Genomic DNA, 17,025 nt, shown 5'->3' on the forward strand with positions numbered 1-17,025 from the left:
TTTTTCCCCCCTCTCTGATCTGTTGTTCAAAAATTCACTTTATTCTTGGTTGAAAATTGCTCCAAGAGCATCTCTACTTGAATTATCATTATAAACACGAGGTCATGAAAGGGGGATTAAATAAGGGTGGTTAGAGAGTGACCAGAGAATGAGAGAAGGCTTGCGAAATGCACAGATTAAAAACTCAAGAATCTGGACCACTGACGTTAAACTGACACTGGAAAGATAGAGAGAAAAAGGAAGGAAAAAAGGGAGATTTGTTTTCAGCATGTAAACGAGACTTTCCTTCTCTTGGTTGTTATGAAAGTCAGGCTTCCGTTATGCATTTTGTTTGGAAATAGCTTTCCTTGAGACAACTGTACGCTCAGGTTTCTGAGTCCTCTATAATATTTTTGACAGAGATATCTATTCTGGAAGGACATGCTACTTATATTACTTGTTTTTTTATTATTTCTATCATCTGATCAGTCAGGCCCACATGAATCCGGTGGTAAGAGTCAGTCTTGTAAGTGTAGTTTCTCAGATATTAGAATATAAAGCATTTTTTTAAAAGATTTTATTTATTGGGGCGCCTGGGTGGCTCACTGGGTTAAAGCCTCTGCCTTCAGCTCAGGTCATGATCCGGGGGTCCTGGGATCGAGCTCTGAATCCAGCTCTCTGCTCAGCGGGGAGCCCACTTGTGATCTCTGCCTGTCAGATAAATAAAATCTTAAAAAAAAAAAAGATTTTATTTATTTATTTGACAGACAGAGATCACAAGTAGGCAGAGAGGCAGGCAGAGAGAGAGAGGGGGAAGCAGGCTCCCTGCTGAGCAGAGAGCCCGATGCGGGGCTCCATCCCAGGACCCCAGGATCATGACCTGAGCCAAAGGCAGAGCCTTTAACCCACTGAACTACCCAGGCACCCCAAATATAAAGCATTTTAAAAATGAGCAATAGAGGGACGCCTGGGTGGCTCAGTTGGTTGGACGACTGCCTTTGGCTCAGGTCATGATCCCGAAGTCCCGGAATCGAGTCCCACATCAGGCTCCCAGCTCCATGGGGAGTCTGCTTCGCTCTCTGACCTTCTCCTCGCTCATGCTCTCTCTCACTGTCTCTCTCTCAAATAAAAAAAAAAAAAAAAAAAAAAAAAAAGAGCAATAGAGGGTCGCCTGGGTGGCTCAGTTGTTGTTTGGCTCAGGTCCTGATCCCAGGGTCCTGGGAAGGAGCCTCACATCGGGCTCCCTGCTCAGTGGGAGGCCTGCTTCTCCCTCTCTCTCCCCCCTTACTTGTGTTCCCTCTCTCGCTATCAAATAAATTGATAAAATATATTTTTTTAAGATTTTATCTATTTATTTGACAGAGAGAGATCATAAGTAGGCAGAGAGGCAGGCAGAGAGAGAGGGGGAAGCAGGCTCCCCGCTGAACAGAGAGCCCGATGTGGGGCTCGATCCCAAGACCCCTCAGTCATGACCTGAGCTGAAGGCAGAGGCTTAACCCACCAAGCCACCCAGGTGCCCCTAAATTGATAAAATCTTTAAAAAAAAAAATGAGCAATAGATTTCTTCAGTCAGAAAAGAAACATGCACATGTTGTTCACATTTAAAAATAATGTTTGGAAGGCTAAATTATACCATGTAATATTTATAGAACACTTAACTTAGAGTTTCTAAAGTATTTTCGTTTACATATCATCTGATTCCCCCAAATCCCAGAGGGAGGCAGAGAAAATATTATAGAGATTTTACTTGTTAAAAACTAAGTTACATGATTACATCCATCTGAACATAATGCTAAACAGAAAACCATATTCCTCTAAATCCTGTTAACCAGCCCCCTCCAAGAAACCCTGTTTGTTTCAACGAGTTTTCCGTGAACATTAGGTGTACTGCACAGGGCAGATGCTAGCATGAAAGGCACAGCAAGAGCTGGCAGGTCGGTTTATATCACATCTACATTATTAATTATTATGAATAAATTATAACTGGGATTTAGGCCCTCCCCCCCACTTTTGGAAGAGTTCTGGAAAAGGTCACTGATCCAGCCTTCTAAATGTTCAAATTATCCAAATGGAAAACTGTGCAAAAACAGTGTTTTATAATCGGTTAAAAAGGCATCCTTGTAATAACAAGGGATTTATCCGCTAGAGCGCAGATACCCATCCAGAAGCTGACAATGTCACTGTGGCCCAACCCCCGTGATCGGGACTAACTTGGACAGATCCTAACAGTGAGCGCTGACGTGACTATGCAAACTGCTGCCTTACAAATGATACGTATTTTATGGCTCATTCTCTCGATAGACAGAAAACCAAGAAGCTGGACCCAGAAGATACTGGGCTTCTATCAAGTGCCATTATGGGAGAAGAAAAAAAAAAAAAAAAACCTCTGTTTAGTTTCCATCAAAAGCCTGGATGTGCTCCTGAAACTAATGTAAATTGTGTGTCAAGCATGGTTCAGGAGAGCAGGGGACTTCTGATCTCACAACTGGAAGTTCAGTCCCCACATTGGGTGTAGAGAGTACTTAAAAATGAAGATCAAAAAAAGGAAGACCGGATGTGTCATGAAAATGAATATGTCAAGGGCATCTCAACTTTTGCTCAGAATCATGGTTTGGGGCAATTTTAATATACATGACAGAGTCACAGACAGATTAAATTATTCAGTGCGGATTCAAAAGAGCATCTTGAAAAAAGAGCACTAAATGATCTCTCAACAACAGTAACCTTGACCAAGTGATGGGAGCAGGATTTTGTCGGCATGGGGACTCAGGGTTTCCTGACCAGGGTGGGTCCATGCTAAATGGTCCCATGATAGGGGAGAAGGCAGACTCCTGATACCAAATATTAAAAATCTCAGGAGAACCTGATTAACTTTCAAGACTGTTGAAGACATTCCAATATTACCACATCACTTGGTATTTTAAGCAATCTACAGGGGTGCCTGGGTGGCTCAGTGGGTCGAGGCCTCTGCCTTCAGCTCGGGTCATGGTCCCAGGGTCCTGGGATTGAGCCCCGCCTCCAGCTCTCTGCTCAGCAGGGAGCCTGGTTCCAGTCCTCTCTCTGCCTGCCTCTCTGCTTACTTGTGATTTCTTTTGAATAAATAAAATCTTAAAAATAAAAAAAAGCAATCTACAAGGCTGGGAACTCAGTCTATATGAAGATGCATTCCTACCAGTTGGTCTAGAATTCATCTCTTAACTGGTCAAGGCCCATTAGACTTAGGTTTTGTCTCCCAGATATACAGTAGAATGGTGTCATACTATATGGATATTCATCTACAAGACTGCATACCTTAGGTTAAACATTATAAAAAAAGGGGCGCCTGGGTGGCTCAGTGGGTTAAAGCCTCTTCCTTAGGCTCAGGTCATAATCCCAGGGTCCTGGGATCGAGCCCTCAATCAGCCTCTCTGATCGGCGGGGAGCCTGCTTCCTCCTCTCTCTCTGCCTGCCTCTCTGCCTACTTGTGATCTCTCTCAAATAAATAAAATCTTAACAAACAAAACATTATAAAGAGAAATATTTGGGGGCGCCTGGATGGCACAGTTGGTTCAGCATCTGACTCTTGGTATCGGCTCAAGTCACGATTTCAGGGTACTGGGATCAAGCCCCACATTGGGCTCTGTGCTCAGCCAGAGTCTGCTTGATACTTCTTCTCCCTCTCCTTCTGCCCCTCCTGCTTGTGCTCTCTCTCTCTCTCTCTCTCTCTCAAACAAATAAATAAAAAGAAATATTTGAGATAATTCAAAATAAATTAACATGCAAGATTCTGCCACCTGTTGGCCTCCGTGCACTTGGGTCTTAAGTGAGCAGGATCTAAGAGCTGCCAATCAGTCTTCCCATAGGCTTCTTGTTAGGAACATGATTCTGACCACAGCAAGCTGTGCCCGATGTTACAAAGGATTCCACCCCTAAACACCAATCATTTGTCGCCCAACCCCCCCCCCCAACAGCAATTTGATCCTACGCTGGAAAAACAACTCTGCCCTGCTGAGACGGCTCATCCGTGCTGTCACAATGAACACAGCACCTATCAGTGAGGTGAGGCACCCGTCCCTTGGCCAAAAACAGTATGTAAGTTACCACCAGTAACTGACAAGGCGGTGAGCCAGGGCTTAAGGGAGGCATAAAAGCGTATTTGTGACTCTAAGACATGAATGTGAGGTGTACAGTCCCTGACAGCAGTAGGCAGAAGAAATGAGTGGGAACCACACACCATTGCATGCACCCCTCATTGTCTCGAAAGGGCCAATTCAAAGCTAGCTGAGGCTTGAGGAACTGCTTTAGGACTTCATGGTTTTAGGAATTGCTTCAACCCCAAAGAACTTGGAAGTTTTCCTTTTTTCTTTTTTTTTTAAAGATTTTATTGATTTATTTGACACAGAGAGAGAGAAAGATCACAAGCAGGCAGAGAGAGGGGGAGAAGCAGGCTCCCTGCTGAGCAGAGAGCCCGATGCGGGACTTGATCCCAGGACCCTGAGATCATGACCTGAGCCAAAGGCAGCAGCTTAACCCACTGAGCCACCCAGGCGCCCAGAACTTGGGAGTTTTTCATGAAGCAGCAGCAACGTTCCTCACTGGAGCGTGAAACTCATAGACGCCGGGGGCAAACACACTTTTAATGATGACAAGTGTAATCTGGACTACATGAACTTCTGCCTCTCCGGCTCACTTTCTGACACTCTCCAGATGCGACTCCATGACACCAGGACACTCAGTGCGCCCTTCCTCCGCTGTCCTGGACCTTCCAGGGCAAACACCCTCACCGATGCCCAGAGCAGCTGAGTGTCGGCCCCGGCAAGGCCGGCTGCCCTCTCAGCTCCACGGCGGACTTCCCCAAAGTTACCTGGGTTCCTTCAACATCAGTCGGTTGTACGTGCTCCTGGGAACACGCACTTTTAATTCAATAGTCCAAGACGTTAATGAAATGCGAGTGCATTTCCCGAGAAAACTGTTGTTGGGAAAACGCAGTGAACGCCTCGGAGGGAGCCTCGACCAAGGAGAGTCCACGATCGCAGGAGGCGGGGACGAAAATGCCTGGAAAAAGGTTGTAGGGAAACCGTGAACATGTGGGGACCGTCTGCAATCCGACTGCTCCCGCAGGGATCTGTAAAAAGTCTCTATCTAATTAAAAAAAAAAAACAAAAAACTAACAAACAAACAAAAAACCCGGCCTGGAAACTCTAGAGGCGGCTGTCTGGGTGCGGTCCATGCGGGAAAGATGGGGCGCGCCGCTCGGTGAACGAGGACTCCGAGGGCAGCTCTTGGACCTACATCAAACAAGACTGGCTGCTCGGAAAGTTTTCTTTCCAGCGACAAAGGCTGGAAAAAGCGCCGTGGTCGCCACCTACCGAGGAGGAGGGGGTGGGGGTGGGGGTGGAGATGGGGGTGGGGGGGCGGCCGGCGTGGGGGTCCCCCCCCCGCCCCCGCCGAGGACAGGAATCGCGACATCGCTCGGTCTCGTGCTTTTGCAGAACCCCCTAACGACCTCCGGGCTCGAGTTTTGCAAAACTTCTGAGTTCCACGGAGGGGCGAGAGCCAGGTCTCGTCCTTCTCGACATTCTCGAAGGCTCCCCAAGTTGAAAGAATAATTGGGGGGGGTGGAGGGCGGGGGGGGGCGGGATGTTCGGTCGCATCTCGGCGCGGTTGACCGAACAAAACGAGCGGGCTGCGGGGCAGGTTTTCCGCGCTCGCTCCGTGGCTTCCCCTCCACTTGGCTTCTCCGCGTCCAGCGAGGGCGCGGGACGAGAGCCTGGGGCGGGGGCGGGGCGGGGGGTTGCGGGTCAAGAAAAGCAGGAGCGTCCCCTCCCGTCGCCCCGTCCCAAGTTGGGGCAAGTCTCCTCCGGCCGCTTTGGGGGGCGAGCTTTCAAAACTAACAGAGGAGTTCTTTGTGTCCCGGAGGGGGGTGCAGGGCGGAGGAGGTCCCTTGGCGGAGCACCGAGAGGGGCAGGCCGGCCTGGGGACGCCCCGGCCCTCGCCGCGTTCCGGCCTCGCCATCGGCGGGGAATCTCGGGTGCAACAGTGAGTGCGAGCCCTGGACGGTGGCTGAGGCCGGCGGCAGCGCCGCGCTGAGCAAGCGGGGGCCGCCTGCCCCGGCCTAGAGAGGCGCCCCGCGCCCCGGCTCCCCTCCCCCACCCGGGCGGCCGCGCAGGCCCCAGGTGCAGCCATGTTCTTGCTCCCACCACCCGCGCCTCCATTGACAGTCCTTGCCGGAGAGGGCCGGGCGCTGCGCTCGCCGCGTCCCCGGGTTCGGGGCTCGCCCGCGCGAGGCTTCCTGGGAGTCGTAGTCCGCCGCCCCCGCCGTCGCGTTGGTGGGGACGAACCCGAAACTACAACTCCCGCTGGGCGGCGCTGCGGGTGCGCACGCGCAGCGCGCCTTCGAGGAACAAAAAAAAAAAAAAAAAAAAAGAGGAGGAGGAGGAGGAGGAGGAGGAGGGTGAGAGAGAAGCTCGGAGAGCAGAGAAAAGGGGCCACCGATCGCCCCCCCGCTTCCCCGCACGCGCTCTCTGGCTGAGGCCGCCCGCCTGCCGCGGTTACCCCGGCCTCTCCCTCGGTCCCCTGTGATCGGATCTCGGCGCTGAGCGAGGCCCTGCCGGGGCGGCCATGCGGCGGTGACAGGAGCTCGGCCGAGACGCCCGGGCCCCTCGCCCTCTCACCTCCTGCCCGCTCGCCCGCTCGCCTCAGCCCGAAGCTGCCCCGCCGCGGCCGCAGCTCGCGCGCGGCCCACACTCGCTTCCCTTCGGCTCCCCCAGCCCCGGCGCTGCCTGGAGGCGGCTGCACTCGGGTGAGTCCCTGTCGCCTCAGCCCCCGTCCCCCGCCCCGGTTGCCATCACGAGCGGGGCCTTTATTCGAGACGCGCCCCCTCCGGGGCCTGCCCCCGACGGGTGTGGGGGTCGTCGGCGGCCGAGTTGGGGTGGCCGGCACCCCCCCCCCCGCACACCCCGGATCGCCGGCGTGGGGGGTGGGGCAGGAGCAGCCGCGGTCGCGGGGGACGGCAGTTGCACGCGCGCGCCTGGGTGCGCGTGGGGGAGGGGCGCGCGCGCCGGCGCCGCGTGGGGGGGGCTCACGCGTGAGGCCCGCGCGCGAGCGAGCCTGCGGGCTGCGCATGCCCGGCCGCTGATTGGCCGGCTCGGGCGGTGCGGGTGCGCGCGCGGTGCCAGGCCCGAGCCGTGGGGTCGCGCTCGGCCTGGTGTCTCCGGGGCTCGTGCGCCCGGGCAGCAGACGCGCGCGATTGGCCGGCGGGCGGCCGGGGCGGCGCCGCGGCGCTGCCTGGTAACTGCGGCCGGCGGGCAGGCGGGCCGGGCCGCGCCGCCCCTCCCCGCCCCCGCTCCTCCCCGCGCCCGCTCCTCCCCGCCCCTGCCCGCGCCCAGGTGGAGCCCCGAGTGGGGCTTTGTCCCGGGCCCGGCCGGCGCGGCGTCCCCGCGGGGCCTGCTCTTCGGGGGAAATGGACACAATGACCGGAAGGAAAGCCTCGGGCTTCAGGCCCTGGCCAGAAGCCGCGCGGCCTGCGCCGGCACCGCGGCGGGGTTCGGGGAGGGACGAACCTGTCCCCTCCTTCGTGCAAGTTGCGCCCTTCAGGAAAGCGAGTTGTGTGTTCTTTGTCGCGCGGCTCAGGACGTTCCGGTGTCCTGTGCGGCCGCAGCCGTCGCCCGCCGCCGCGGATGCGGGGCTCCGAGCGGACGTCTCCCTTCCCCGCCTTTGGCCGCGCCGCAGACAATGGCAGGACGGGCCCGAGGGCGGAAGAGCCGTGTTGGGGCGCTCGGGAATCCGAAGGGGAAGTTGGTTTGCAAACGAGGGTGCCTCGGGGGACCCTGCGGAGGCCGAGCCTTCCCTCGAGGCTGAGGCCTAGGACGGGGAATGACATTTTATGCGCTACTACGTCTGCATATTTGTTTTGTCAATTCTTTTCCTTTTTTTTTTTAAATTTTATTTATTTGACAGAGAAATCATAGGCAGGCAGAGAGAGAGGGGGGAGAAGCAGGCTCTGCGTTGGGCAGAGAGCCCGGAGCAGGGCTCGATCCCAGGACCCTGAGACCATGACCTGAGCCGAAGGCAGAGGCTCAACCCATTGAGCCACCAAGGCGCCCCCAAGATACCCTCCTTTTTTTTTTTTTTTTAAGATTTTGCTTATTTACTTGACACGAGAGATCACAAGTGGGCAGAGAGGCAGGCAGAGGGAGAGGGGGGAAGCAGGCTCCGTGCCCAGCGGTGGAGAGGCTGATGTCAGACTTGATCCCAGGACCCTGAGATCACGACCTAAGCCACCCAGGCGCCCCCGTTTTGTCCATTCTTCAGCTCCCGAATGGTACCGCCTGGCGCAGAATTCCCTTTTGCCTCCTTTGGACTTTGGCTCACACCTTTCGTCTGGATGGACTTTTTCTGCAGACTTTGGGACTCTGTTCTTCCTCGCAGCCAGTCACTGAAAGCTGTCCCTTGCATTGTTGGGTCAGAATTGATTTCTTCGTGAGGTGTCCCGGTCAGCTTGTGTGCCCCTTCTAGGAGGGTATCTTCAGTTCCCCTGTGAGTGTGTTTGGTTCTGCCCCGTGCACTCGTGTCTGCCTAGGTCGTCAGTGGGTAGGAGGGTAGGGATTAAGCCTTTTCTACCTTTGTCTCTTCTCTCAGTGTACAGACGGTCACAGGGCTTTGCATAGGGGAGTAACAGCAGCAACAGGTGCCCGGCATCCCTCCTGAGCGCTTAACGTTTATTTTCTTATTTAATCTTGAAAACAACCCGGTGATTCCCTTGTGTCGATGAGGAACAAGTCTAGAGAAGCTGAGTAATTTACTCCTGATTACTCAGCAAGTCAGCCTTACCCCAGGATTTGATCCTAGCGGGTCTGACTCTCAACTCCTAAGCCCGTGAGCACCAGCAACCCCTGGAGGGCTTGTTAAAACACAAGTGTGGAGCCCCACCCAAGACGTTGGGATTCTGCAGGTCTGGGGTGGCGCCCTGTCATTTGCATTTCTAACTAGTTTCCAGGCGGTGCTGCGTGGTTCCCTGCACTGGTGGCGCTCTGAGAGCTGTCGACTACGGTGCAAAATCCAGTTATGAGTGTAGGAAATTTACTCTGAGAGATTTTCTTTCTTTTTTTTTTTTTAAGATATTTATTTATTTGACAGAGATCACAAATAGGCTGGGGAGGGGGGAGCATGCTCCCCACTGAGCAGAGAGCCCGATTCGGGGCTCGATCCCAGGACCCTGGGATCATGACCTGAGCTGAAGTTAGAGGCTTAACCCACTGAGCCACCCGGGCGCCCCTACTCTAGATTTTCATCTCAGGTTTTAAAAGGAGGCATGGATTTAAAAGTACAGGACAAAATTAGAAACCTAAATAATCTTGGCTTTTTTTTCCTATTCTCAATCATTTTGTAATGTATTTACAGCATTGGCATTTATTACCTCCTCCCAGAGATGGCTGAAGCATCCCTTCACACCACCGAGTGTAATCGGGAAATCTGAAAGGCCTGATAGGGCCTGATCTTGATACTGAGATTCGGGAGGCGCTGATCTCCTGCAGCCCTGAGTCTCCCCACCCACCCCTCCTCCCAAGCCCCAGGCACTTCCAGTGGTTTGGTTTATTTACTTATTTATTTTAATATAGGTTGTATTCCCCACGGGGGCTTGAACCCCGGTCCCTGAGATCAGGAGTGGCGCTCTGCACACTGACTGAGCGGCCAGGCACCCCCATTTGGTTTACTTTGAAGAATGACTACAAAGACGGTCATTAAATTTGTAGGTTCTGAGGTTCTTTTTCTTGGGGCACAAGTCTTGAGAAAGAGTTTTGAGTTCATTGTAATGGATTTCCTTCTGGAGAAAGTGACTCAAGTTAGGTAGGAGGAATGTTCTGTCATTTTTGACGACGCATGGATGGCTTGTGTGTTCCAACCCAAAGCCTAGAGGACAAGGGTCCTTTCTCCAGGTTGTTATTAAAGGAGCTGTAAATAAGACACTGAAAAATTACTAAACACTTAACCTTTTCCCTTTATTAGTGTTGGCTAGCTTCTGCATTGCATTCTACCTGACTTGGTTCTGCCGTGGTTTCTTCATTGAAAACATGCATTTTAAAATATTGCAATTCTCTTGGTAACTGTTGTGGTATAATTCACATGAAATTGTTTTGACCGCTGGCTTAAACAGATGCCGATCAAGTGATTTTTATGTATGTCTAAGCGAAAAAAATTTTTCTGAAGAGTTGAGAATACTCTGAGGACAGTATTTCTGCTAGAAATACTGTTTTAGAAATACATTAGAGGCAATTTACCCCAAGAGTAATTGCCAGAAGTTTTATCAGTAGTAATCTACTGATGAGCGAGCATTGGATCATTTTTCTTCAAAAGTTGTATACATTCATTGGGTGAAGCTTATTCATTGTTACTAACTGAAAGAAAGTTGGAAATGAAATCCGTTGGTTGGTTATAATTGTGAAGTTGAGATTTCTTGTAATCAAGGTTTTTTTTTTTTTTTTTTTTTTTTTAGGATTTTATTATGACAGCGAGAGGGGGAACACAAGCAGGGGGAGCTGGAGAAGGAGAAGCAGGGACCCCGATATGGGGCTTGATCCCAGGACCCTGGAATCCTGACCTGAGCTGAAGGCAGATGCTTAATACTGAGCCACCCAGGCGCCCCTCAAGGCAGTTTATTATTATTATTATTTTGAGATTTTACTTATTTATTTGACAGAGAGATCACAAGTAGGCAGAGAGAGATGTAGAAGCAGGCTCCCCGCTGAGCAGAGAGCCCGATGCGGGGCTCTATCCCAGGACCCTGAGATCATGACCTGAGCCGAAGGCAGAGGCTGTAACCCACGAAGCCACCCAGGCGCCCCTCAAGGCGGTCTAAGTGGCAACATCACAGCCTGCACAATACTCAGTTGGCCAGAGTGTAGCCTGAGGTGACTTGTCTAGGGAATAAAATTGAGAATTAGTATTTAAAGGCTGTAAGTACAGTGGAAAAATGATGTGGATAAAATCATCACAAGTACTGATGGTAGAGTCTTGACTTTCATTTTCCTTTTTTTTTTTTTTTTTTTTGCCCTTTACTACCATTCTCCTCTCTCTTGTCTGTGCTTTGCTGGAACTCTCGCCCCGGCAGTTTTCCTGTGTTTGTTTTCTTTTTTTCTCTTTGTTTCTTCAGTCCTTGTTTTTCTACTCTGGCTTGTTTGTGTTTTCTTGCTGGCACTTAACTCTTCTGCTTTTTTCACTTTGGCAGAGTGGGAACACAAGAGAAAGTTCGAAAGAGCCAGGGATTTTTAGTTGATGGGAGAATTGACTCATTGTTCCTTGGTTGTAGCTTGACTGAAAACTGTAGAGGGCTTTTGGGGCGCCGGGTGGCTCAGTTCATTGAGGGTCTGACTCTTGGTTTCTGCTCAGGTAGTGATCTCAGGGCTCAGGGTTGTGAGATCGAGCCCTGTGTGGGGCTCAGGATGGAGTCAGCAGAAGGTTTCTCTCTGCTTCTCCCTCTCCCAGGAGAGAGAGAGGTCCTGCTCTCTCTCTAATAAATAAAATCTTAAAAAAAAAACAAACCAAAAACCAAAAACTATAGAGGATTTTTAAAGAATTAGTTTGTTTAAAATGTAACTTAAGAGGCAAAATGTGTTTATGATCGTGGGAGAAGACTGTGACCTAGACACAGGTTCTGATCCTGCCTGGTGCACCTCCTGGTCGTTAACCTTGAGCAATTCTCTACACTGTTTTGTGCCTCATTTTCCCTGTTTAAAAAAACAGGGATGGTGATGAGAGAACCCCGTTTCTCTTACAGGTTGTTGTGAGGATTGAGCAAAAGACAGGGCTTGGGATGGTATGTGGCCGACAGAAAGTATTCAGTAAAATTAGCCATAAAAGCACTGTGTTGAATACTTCGGAGAAACTGAATTTTCTAAGGAAATCAACATTGTCCCAGTAATACTGACGACAGGGTTCATCTCCCCACACTGAAGAATATAAGCTCTGGAAAGGCAGGGACTTCTTGGGATTCTTTTCCTTGTAACTGTTGAATTGTTTTGTATTTGTAGAAGGGCTAAAGGAAATAATGTGTTTCTTTTTTCCCCTAAAAGTTCATGTATGTGATTATATCATAGTATAATTCTACAGAGTAGGGAAGAGTTTGGTTTTATTTGGGGTATCTGCTTCAGGCGAGCTGAGAACTTACAAATTTGTGTAATGGAGATGAAACCTGTCTACCTTGTGAAGAGTGAATTTATCATTGAAAAATAGGCTTCTGGACCTGTTTACTCAGTGCATAAATTCACTGCGCCTACTTTGTCTTCAGCCCTCACCGGTTTTAGAGGCAGCACCCTCTTTCCCTACTGGTGATGTTGGCATATTGAGTTAGAAAGTAGTAAAGGAGCTGAAAGTCGTCGTCATTCTCCAGGGTAATTAAAGAAGGAAAGGAAGGCGTAGCTGTCTTACTTGTGGCCCGGCAGCAAACACTTCAGTTACATTATGTCATCGGTAATGTGACAAAGAAGGAGGGCAGCATGTATTATACCCACTGTATAAGTGAGGAAATAGAAATTGACCCTCGTTCTGGAATGAGTTTGAAAACTGGCTGAACAGTTGTCAGGAAACTCGCTCGCTTCACTTCTTCCTCCTGTTCCTTCTCTTCCTTTGTGCCCTTGAAGTATATTTAAGCTTTTCTTTTCTTTTTTTTTTAAGCATTTTTGCTCAGTGACATTAATTACATTCAGAATGTTGTACAGTTCATCACCACTGTTTCTAAACTCTTTTGTGTTTTTTCCCACCCCAAATAGACACTCTGTACCCATTAAGCAATAACTCACCATTTCTCTTCTCCCCCAGCCTCTGGTAACCTCTCATACACTTTCTGTCTCTATGAATTTGCCTATTTTATTCTTTATTACTTACTTACTTGTAGATTTATTCATTTATTTTATTTTTTAAAGATCTTTTTATTTATTTGACAGACAGAGATCACAAGTAGGCAGAGAGGCAGGCAGAGAGAGAGAGAGAGGGAAGCAGGCTCCCTGCTGAGCAGAGAGCCCGATGCGGGGCTCGATCCCAGGACCCTGGGATCATGACCTGAGCCGAAGGCAGAGGCTTTAACCCACTGAGCCACCCAGGCGCCCCTGAAATTGAAATTCTTTTTTTTTTTTTAAAGATTTTATTTATTTATTTGACAGAGAGAAATCACAAGTAGATGGAGAGGCAGGCAGAGAGAGAGAGAGGGAAGCAGGCTCCCTGCTGAGCAGAGAGCCCGATGCAGGACTCGATCCCAGGACCCTGAGATCATGACCTGAGCCGAAGGCAGCGGCTCAACCCATTGAGCCACCCAGGCGCCCTGAAATTGAAATTCTTAAAAAATTTTTTACTAAGTTATTTGACAGAGAGAGGTCACAAGTAGGCAGAGAGGCAAGTGGGGACGAGGTGGGGGGGGGGGAAGCAGGCTCCCCGCTGAGCAGAGAGCCTGATGCGGGGGCTGGATCCCAGGACCCTAAGATCATGACCCGAGCCGAAGGCAGAGGCTTCACCCAGGCACCCTGAAATCTAAATTTTTAAATGGTTAATTTACTGAATGCTTGTGTGAAACACCAGCAGGTACTTAACTTACAGTCCGATAACTTTGTGAGGTAAGTACACATACTGTTGTCATTTTCCAGAGTAGTAAGTTTGGGGTTCAAGAATCCCAGGGTCAGTCATATTTAGTACTTGAGCTAGAACTTGAATTCAGAACTTCGGTCTGATTCCAAACTTGGTGTTCATGATAGCTTTGCCCTGTTGCCTGCCACCTGTGAACAGTGCATTGAGCAAAAAAAAAAGATGGGACTTTGTAGGTCATAGTTACTTGATTTTCATTTCCTCTTCCCATTCATGCACATTTAGAAAAAGAACACTGATCTACCTTTCCCAGTCCTAAGTAATTTTTTTTCCTAAATAATTTTTAAATTTCTTTTTTTTTTTTTTAAAGATTTTATTTATTTATTTGAGAGAGAGAGACAGTGAGAGAGAGCATGAGCGAGGAGAAGGTCAGAGAGCGAAGCAGACTCCCCATGGAGCTTGGAGCCTGATGCGGGACTCAATCCCGGGACTCCAGGATCATGCCCTGAGCCGAAGGCAGTCGTCCAACCAACTGAGCCACCCAGGCGTCCAATAAGGTCAAAAGGATATATTCTTAGTGTATTGATAGAGCCAGATCTGGACTGTCAATTTAAAAGGATAATCTGTGCATTTGCAAACATTTTCTCTTAAACTCTAGTGCCAAGAAAAGTTGATAAGGTGCTTTTTTGGTGGTTTTTCAAGGACATTGCTTTGGCTACTTGTGGAGTTCAGGACTGAACTTGGGATCATCAGCTGGGCAGGTTCTCTTTCCCTGGCTTCATTTTATTTTGTAATTCTTCCTTTCACCTGTCTTTAAAAAAAAAAAAAAAGAAAGAAAGAAAATGTAGCTATTTTTGTTAGGTATCTCAACATGTTTTTTAAAATGTGGTGTTGAAGGGTGTAAAGTTTTAGGCATAAATATAACCGTTACAGGTCATTTCAAATCTTAACCTTCCAAATGTATTTTGTTTCTTCTTGAGAGTGCTTGGGTTTTACTGACATGACTACCAGCTTTATTGCAGCAGGTAGAAATGAAGAATTAAACATCTTAAAACGTAAGCAGAGCCAGCCATCAAAACTTAAAAAACCTTGACTTAAAAATCCATCTTGAGGGCCCCTGGGTGGCTCAGTGGGTTAAGCCGCTGCCTTCGGCTCAGGTCATGATCTCGGGGTCCTGGGATCAAGTCCCGCGTCGGGCTCTCTGCTCAGCAGGGAGCCTGCTTCCTCCTCTCTCTCTCTGCCTGCCTCTCTGCCTGCTTGTGATCTCTGTCTGTCAAATAAATAAATAAAATCTTTAAAAAAAAAAAATCCATCTTGAGGGGCGCCTGGGTGGCTCGGTGGGTTGAGCCGTTGCCTTGGGCTCGGGTCGTGGTCCCGGAGTCCTGGGATCGAGCCCCGCGTCGGGCTCTCTGCTCGGCGGGGAGCCTGCTTCCTCCTCTCTCTCTGTCTGCCTCTCTGCCTGCTTGTGATCTCTCTCTGTGTCAAATGAATAAATAAATAATCTTAAAAAGAAAAAATCCATCTTGAGCAGTGGTTCATCTTAGGGATTTCTAATTTTATTTCTTAAAGAAAAGAGGGAGGGAGCAGAAGCAGGGGGAGTGGAAGAGGGAGAAGCAGGTTTCCCGGTGAGCAGGGAGCCCGATATGGGGCTGGATCCCATGACCCTCATGACCTGAGCCAAAGGCAGATGCTTATCGACTGAGTGACCCAGACAGTTCCTTGGGATCAAATGATCGATTACACTTTCTGACTTAGGCATTTTAGCCAGCGAGCTACTATCTGATAGCCTCCATGTGGCTAAGTTCTAATATTGGGGGGAAAACATCCACCAGAAGTTTAGGATTCATTGTTGAATTGGCACATGTGTCAAGAGTGCTTACTGTGTGCCAGGCGCTGTGTTAGTGCTGGAGTGGCAGGATTCCTCCTCCCGCCCCAGTCTAGAGCAGAGACTCATGCTCAGTAACAAAGGCCCAGGTTTGGGGCGCCTGGGTGGCTCAGTGGGTTAAGCCTCTGCCTTCGGCTCAGGTCATGATCTCAGGGTCCTGGGATCCAGCGTCGGGCTCTCTGCTCAGCAGGGAGCCTGCTTCCTCCTCTCTCTCTCTGCCTGCCTCTCTGCCTACTTGTGATCTCTGTCTGTCCAATAAATAGATAAAATCTGAAAAAAAAACAAACAAAAAAAACACCCCTGGTTTACCAGTTGTGTGCAGTCTTGTAGAGAAGTTTGATAACCTTTTAAGTGTAGTATGTGTGCTTTCACTTCTAGGCTTATTTACCTTCGTTAATTTCTAGTCACTCCCTCCTTCAAATGCAGAAAGAAAGAAAAATAGCCCATTTCCACTTTTATTTAGCTAATAGAGATATATTGTAATCGGAATTTACTATTTAACCCCCTTTGCCTTTCTCCCCGTTCTGACATTCTTCCTACCTTTGACAGCAAAAGCAGCAAGACTTGCGGCGTCTGGGTGGCTCAGTGGCTGAAGCCTCTGCCTTCAGCTCAGGTCATGATCTCAGGGTCCTGGGATCGAGCCCCACATCGGGCTCTGCTCAGCGGGGCGCCTGCTTCCTCCTCTCTCTCTGCCTGCCTCTCTCTCGGCCTACTTGTGATCTTTCTGTGTCGAATGAATAAATAAAATCTTTAAAAAAAAAAAAAAGGCAGCAAGACTTCAACACCCATGAGATAAGGCAAAAGTAGAAAAATTTTGATTAGCTTATATGTACTTTGTGCTTTAAACATTATGTGGGACACTCTGAAACTGATAGCAAACAAATTTCCCATATATCCTTCACCCCATTCAGGATTTGCCAAATGTCACTTTTTTTTTTTTTTAAAAGATTTTATTTATTTATTTGAGAGCGAGAGAGCCTGAGAAGGGGAGGCAGAAGGAGAGAGAGGAGAGGGAGAAGCCGACGCCCCACTGAGCAGGGAGTCCGATGTGGGGCTGGAACCCAGGACCCAGGCTCACAACCTGAACCAGGGCAGCTCTGCCAGATGTCTCTTCAGAGCAAAAGGCTCTGTCTAGTCCAGTTTTCACTCAGTTGTCTTGTTCCTCTAATACACCTCACTTTAGAACAGTTCCTTGCCCTTTGAAATTGGTGCCCTTGACCTTTTTGAAGATGTAGTCGTTTTACAGAATGTCCCTCAGCTTGGATTTGCCCGATGTATTTAGGCAGGAATATCACCGTGTTCTCGGTACAGTCTGTTGGGTGGGACGTGAGGTCTGTTTGTCCCTGACTAGGTTAACTTTGATCACTTGGTGTGTGCCATGCTTTACTTTGTTTTTTTTTTTTTTTTTTTAAAGATTTAATTTATTTACTTTGTTAATGAGTATTTTCTGTGGTAATACTTTGGAGATAATGAAACTCTCTTTTTAAATTTTTAGTTAATTAATTACTTTTATTAACATGTAATGTGTTTCTTGTTTCGGGGGTACAGGTCTGTGAATCATCAGTCTTAACACAATTCACAGCACTCACCATGGCACATGCCCTCCCCAG

The 17,025-nt window shown here is 49.2% G+C and overlaps 1 protein-coding gene across 7 annotated transcripts in view; it reads left to right on the plus strand.

Moving 5' to 3' along the window:
• The first annotated feature begins 6,414 nt into the window (after window positions 1-6,414).
• Window positions 6,415-17,025, plus strand: part of GTF2I (general transcription factor IIi) — a 99,947-nt gene continuing 89,336 nt past the window's right edge. For 5 of the 7 annotated variants that reach the window (XM_044234211.1, XM_044234214.1, XM_044234212.1 and 2 more), the window contains exon 1: window positions 6,419-6,760. The gene's annotated coding sequence lies outside the window, so the exon portion shown is untranslated. Of the gene's footprint in view, window positions 6,761-17,025 lie in introns of all 7 variants that reach the window. The other 2 variants (XM_044234217.1, XM_044234213.1) reach the window with 2 other exon arrangements.

This window comes from Neovison vison, chromosome 14 (assembly GCF_020171115.1).
Source record: "Neovison vison isolate M4711 chromosome 14, ASM_NN_V1, whole genome shotgun sequence".
Classification (NCBI taxonomy): Eukaryota; Metazoa; Chordata; class Mammalia; order Carnivora; family Mustelidae; genus Neogale; species Neogale vison.